Source organism: Quercus suber, unplaced genomic scaffold (assembly GCF_002906115.3).
Source record: "Quercus suber isolate HL8 unplaced genomic scaffold, Cork oak 2.0 scaffold_949, whole genome shotgun sequence".
Classification (NCBI taxonomy): Eukaryota; Viridiplantae; Streptophyta; class Magnoliopsida; order Fagales; family Fagaceae; genus Quercus; species Quercus suber.
Window position 1 is genome coordinate 1019 of NW_027070369.1, and position 6508 is coordinate 7526.

Here is a 6508-nt window from a genome sequence, read left to right on the forward strand (position 1 = left end):
ATTGTTGTTGAATATTAGTAACGTATCTAACATCAGTTACTAATATTAGTAACTGAAGTTACTATTTGCTTTTGAGTATTACTAATGGCCGTTGAATATTAGTAAATTATCTAACATTATGATGTTACTAATTGTCAAAGTATGAAGATCATAGTACACAGCCCACATGGATGGGTGGCTCAGCATGTCAGAGAAGTCAACCCACGATAACTTGTCTTCTCTGACCTGCTAAGCCACCTACCCACATTATTTGTATACTATGATCATCATACTCTGACAATTAGTAACACCAGTTACTAATATTAGTAACTGAGGTTAATAATTGCTACTGAATAATGGTCGTTGAATATTAGTAACCTAATTTACTAATGGTCGTTGAATATTAGTAACATATCTAACATTAGTTACTAATATTAGTAACTAATATTAGTAATTAATGTTACTAATTGTTAGAGTATAATCGTCATAGTACAAAACCCACATGGATCGATGGCTTAGCAAGTCAGAGAAGACAACCCACTACAACTTGTCTTCTCTGACCTGCTGAACCACTCGCCCACATTATTCGTATACTGTGACCATCATACTCTGACAATCAGTAACACCGGCTACTAATATTAGTACCTAAGGTTACTAATTGCTATTGAATAATGGTCGTTAAATATTAGTAACCTCAGTTACTAATATTAGTAAATGATGTTAAATACGTTTCTAATTTTCAACAACAATTAGCAATATCAGTGCAATTTGAAGACAGAATTTTTATTTTTTGAACTGAGACTGATGACTTGTGATTACTGAGCCACCCACCCAATGACTGACAATTAGTAACATCAATTACTAATATTCAACCAATTAGTAATTTAGTAATATTCAACAACAATTGTTGTTGAACCTTACTAATTGTTATTGAATATTAGTAACGTATCTAACATCAGTTACTAATATTAATAATTAAGGTTACTAATTGTTGTTGAATATTACTAATGGTCGTTGAATATTAGTAACGTATCTAATATTAGTAACTAATGTTACTAATTGTAAGAGTATGATGGTCATAGTACACAACTCACATGAGTGAATGGCTCAACAGGTCAAAGAAAACAACCCGTAACAACCCATTACAACTTGTCTTCTCTAAGATACAAATTGTCGTAGGTTGTCTTCTTTGACCTACTGAACCACCCATTCACATGGATTGTGTACTATGACCATTATACTTTGACAATTAGCAACATCAATTACTAATATTAGTAACTGAGGTTACTAATTGCTATTGAATATTACTAATGATTGTTGAATATTAGTAATTAGTAACCTCTATTACTAATATTAATAACTGATGTTGCTAATTGTCAAAGTATAATGGTCATAATACACAATCCATGTGGATGGGTGGTTCAGCAGATCAAAGAAGACAACCTATGACAATAATAGTACGATCGACATGGGAAGCTAAGAATTGTAAGAGACCACGTCATGGGTACAAGGACCCGGTTGTCCCTGGTCACCCATGCATGCGTAGTCCCGATAGCAAGTGGACTCTGCCGTTTTGACACGTATGTTCTTTCATCATGCCCTCCCCACCCATAGCTCTAGCCTCTAAGATCTTTTAGAAGAAGTAAAGCCAATAAGTCTCAAAATAATATCGATTAAAATTAACCTCACAAATTTTGTCAGTGATGGAGTAAAAGCAAATATGCCGGGTCCACTATATACCAACTCCTATTATTCATGCTAGATTGAACGTGTAGCAATCATGTTTTTGGGTCAGATTTACTTTTATGTCATTTGCTCCTCTTTCCTCAAATATTTTATTATAAAAAAAAAATTAAAAAAAAAAAAATTTGGTATGCTTACAATGATCGAGAAAGTTTTACAAAAATTATTTATTTATAATGATATTATTTAAGATTAAATTTACAGTTAAATTCAAGAGTATCACAGTTTATTAGATCATTCACTGTAGCAATGGAAATGTTAAGCTGCACAATAGAGGACTCCAAATTTTGATTATGAGGGGGTGAGTGAAGATGGAAGTTTCTGCGAGAAATAATTTCCAGAAATACAAAGCAAAAATAACAAGGTCAGCTTTCTGGTGCTCCTCAACACCCCCACCCCCCCCCCAAAAAAAAAAATCTAATGCTTCTTGCTCTCTCAGTTTTTATTACTGTGTTATATATGATGACCATGCTTCACATTTTCTTCGCAAATTATGTCTCTGAAATTTTTTTTTAGAGTCCATTTGAAGATTACAACTAAGATAAGCAAGCTCATATAGAATTTAGATCTCCCTCTGCTGAATTCATCTTAAAATAATATATAGGCAAAATAATATATTTTTACGCATGGCAACACCACATTCCTTTTACCCTTCGAACTCAACACATCATGTCATGATATGGTCATATGGTTTTCGATAAAGTTGCATATCTCACCTGTAGTCAGCAAGGGAGAGATCAGATAACACCTCAAATGCAATTGTTCCCTTTCTCTCCTTCTTTGTTAGTCTACCTGTGAAGAAGTATGATGCTGACTCTATCACCGTCCCAATCTATTGTCAAAAGACCAAAAGGTGTATGAATTAGCCAAGCCCAAATAACAAAATGTATACCACCCAAAGGAGAATAACAAGAGTCCCACTTACAGCTCCAAGATATCATATACTATACTATTATTCTAGAAATTACAAATAGACTTACCTGGAAATACATGGGCAAAGTTTTGGATTTTGAATCACCCTTCTTGTAGTGCCTCTACAGATCAATGGCACTTCTCAACTGTAATCATGAACACAGGAGGAAATTTGGAAATCAAGATAGAACTTTCTTTTAAAAGAATTTAGAATATAATTAAGTTACAGAATCTAAACTCCTAGCAAGCAAATGAACCATCAAAGTCAATAAAAAGTGTCCTATTAACTTGATAAAGCCATAAACCACTACATGCATATCCAAGCTTCACAACAACTTATCCCCCCCAACCCTCAAAATCCAAATCCCAAAAAAAAAAAAAAAAAAAGAAGCTTCACAATAAGTTATTATATATGATTATGTAATTGTAATTATTCAGTACACCAGGAGCCACGTTTCTTCCCCTCACATAACAATAAGTCTCACTAATTAAATTCATGGTAGGTCTTGTTATTCATGTGAGAGGAGAGAGCATTGCTCAAGGAGTATTGTATAACTTTCCATCATTTAGATAAATACAAAATGACTTAATATCTAAATGAGTTCCAGCATAATTCAAAAGTAAATGGGAGATTGTTTGAGTCAAACTTATTCAACTCCAAAGAAATCCTTAAATGAATTAAGTCTAATCTTATATCTGTAACATGTTATCATAAGATAACGCTCACTTTGGCCAAAGTATAGAGCACATCATAATTTAAAAGCACATCTTAAACTATGATATGTTTGATCGATTCTTGATGTGAATTTCATGTAAGAAAATAGAATCATGTGCATTCAAGTCAATATAACACAAACAAAACTTTTTGAGTGAAGTTGAGTTTCTGAATCATCTTTTTGAAATTGAAACAATAGACATCCTAGATAAAGCAACAAATCAAAGACTCCAAGATACTACCATCATAATTACTTCAAGTCCAGCCCAAGTTTTACACTTGACTATGCCGATGCCATTTTACAAGAAATGTAGTTGGCAGTATATAGCTAAAAGATATCACTTATATCCCAGGAAAATCATCTTTTTAGGGTGTAGGGTAAACCCCTCTCACCAAGAATGTTGCTTAAAAGTTACAAAAAGGCATGAATCAGCAAACCAGTCAAAGTCATTGGTAGAAAAACAACTACTAGTGCCATACTGTCATATATCAATTCCAGTTCGTGGAAAATCAACCAGCTTTCAGTTTCAGTTTGTTATGTTACCCATTTAGAGTCAAATTATACACAAACATTATTTTTGGTAAGTAAAGACTTTTTACATTCCATACACAGGAAATAATTTTCGAATGCTCAACAAGGATCCAACCAAAGGCTAATGACTACGCATACATTATTGAACATATCAAATACATTAATAGGAAATACCCTACCTTCTACTTCATTTCTAATTTTCTAGACTGTAAATTATTTAAATTCGAACAATCGCTTAAGTATAGGCATAAGATCTAATTAAATTTGAAGCTATAATTTTAATTACAAAGAGACAGGCATTTAAATATTTCCCTAGTTCCATTGCTGCATGACCGCGACCCAAGTTGCGTAATGGCATATTCCCTAACCACATAAGTTTGAAAATTGAAATAATAAGAAAATTCACAAAAATGAAACAAATTTGAAGCAATTAAAATGTTACATAGAGAATAATTTGAGTATAATTGAAAAGTAGTGCCACATAAACAAATTACATAGACAAAAATAGAGTTCACCACACCTTCAGTAAATGTAGACCTTTCTCAATCTCTGGGGTGATGGTTTGTGCAGGCAAGTCAAACCTATGTAAATTTTACCAACAACAAAAAAAATGTAATTATTGATAGCAGGAAAAAAAATTATAAAAATTATAAAAGAACAAAGCTTGCTAGTTAAAAAAAAAAAAAAAAAAAAAAAAAACTAAATTCCTCCAGCCATTTACACCTAAGACTATTTGAGGAGAGATTTAGTGATTAAGTTGAAGCTTAAATATGCTAAATACACCCTAGCACAATATTTAGAACCCTTAACACAAATTTTTATGGCTAAGTTGATTTTAACACTAAACTAAACAATATGGTCCAGGTGTGAGTTACTTAGCAAAATTCTAGCTATTAGCTAACACTTAACTAATAGTTCATATGCACTACCCAACACTTCAAAGCTTGAGAATGTGAAGCAAAAAATTTATACATTATAAATAAATTGAAATTAATTAAAACTCACCAATATTCTACTTTTTCATACTAGAAAACCTATCTACATCAGCCACTACAGTTGGCTTTGATGCTCCAACAACCATTATATAGCCCCAAACATCATTCCAAATTCAGAGGTTAGAGCAAATGGCTAATTATTTACAAAGGGGCAGAATAATCTCATCAAGTCACAACAAAAAATTAAAAAGTAAAAATTAAAGAAATAAAAAGCCTACCTATTATTATTGATCACTCATCTAGCCTGTAATTTTAGATTTAAATAAATATTATCAGAAAATTTTCTGTTATAACCAAATTAATCATTTCCATTAAAAAATTAATTTTTTTACAACCATAAGGGGGAAAAAAGGGTTGAGTGAAAAGATCTCACATCAAATTTAATAGGAATTTCATCAAACATATGTCATGCAACACCAAAAGAACACCTATAGAATAAGTTAATTCAAAGCAACCCAAAAAGATGATGATTCAGAAAAAGCATTTACCATTTCATCCGATCTAGCAATTAAGTTCCCAACAGATAGACCCATGAGTACAGAATATTAGCCAACAGCTTTGATGACCCTGAAACTGAAATTCTGCATTTTGATTGAAAAATGAGAGAAATAATATGAGATCCAAGATAAAAATAAATAAATAAAAACCAAATTTCAAACCCACAGGCTCCAAACCCATCAGTCTATGCTGATCGTTCAAAAGAAAAACACTCCCAAACATAACCCTAAACCATATTTAACGGGAAATTTTACTTTTTTTAGTGTTTTGAGCTTATTGAGAGAGAGAGAGAGAGAGAATTGAGTGAAGGAGCGGCTGAACTGAAGAGAGAAGGGTAGAAAGAGACAGAAAAAATTGAGAGAAAAAGTTGGGGAAGGGGGCGGCTGAAGAAGAGAAAAGTAAAAAATAAGATCCGTATTTATATCATGCTCTAGGGTTTTAAAAAATTAAATAGCAAAAAACCATCGTCCCACCCCAAATCTCGAACCTAAATCTCGAACCTAGGATCAGATAACCAAACCACAAGGAGCATACCACTAAGCCACTGATCAGTAATGGACTAAAGATACAGAAATATATATATCAGTTAATTCTGTTTTTGAGGTAAAAAAAATCCCAAACCAAAACCGAACCGACCAATATATCACCTAGAGAAAAGTGTGACATGTAAAGAATCACGCATAATAATTCTAGTATTTCTTGATGTATTTAGCTGGTGGACTTCAGATTTGGGAAGAACTTAGACTACCAGAGAACTTTTACAAGTTGAGGAGTGGCAAATTCTTTAGCTCTAAAGATGGTCCAGGGAAAAGGCCATGGTTTCCCTGCTGACTGGTAAAATTGCGACTTTTACTTTACTGTTATGTTCATTCCAAAGCCTACACATCTCTTATCTTCTAGTCCTTCAAAAAAAAACATTTAATAAGTATGAGAAATTAGCTCTGCTGTTTGAAAATTTTGGGGATAATAAGTTTGATGAAATGAAATAGCAAATTACTTTTAAGTCTGTAAATAAGTATTGTTGTTGTAAGTTACAACCACCATAGATTTTCAAGAAATCAAATAATTTGAATTTTCACAATCATGATAATGTTTTGAATCATCGTAAAGGTGCCTGAAGTTGATGGGAGAAAC

General features: G+C 32.5%; 1 pseudogene; it reads right to left on the minus strand.

Annotated features, from left to right (window-relative positions):
- Positions 1-1862: 1862 nt before the first annotated feature.
- On the minus strand, positions 1863-5909 carry LOC111991546 (rRNA-processing protein fcf2-like; annotated as a pseudogene).
- Positions 5910-6508: the final 599 nt, after the last annotated feature.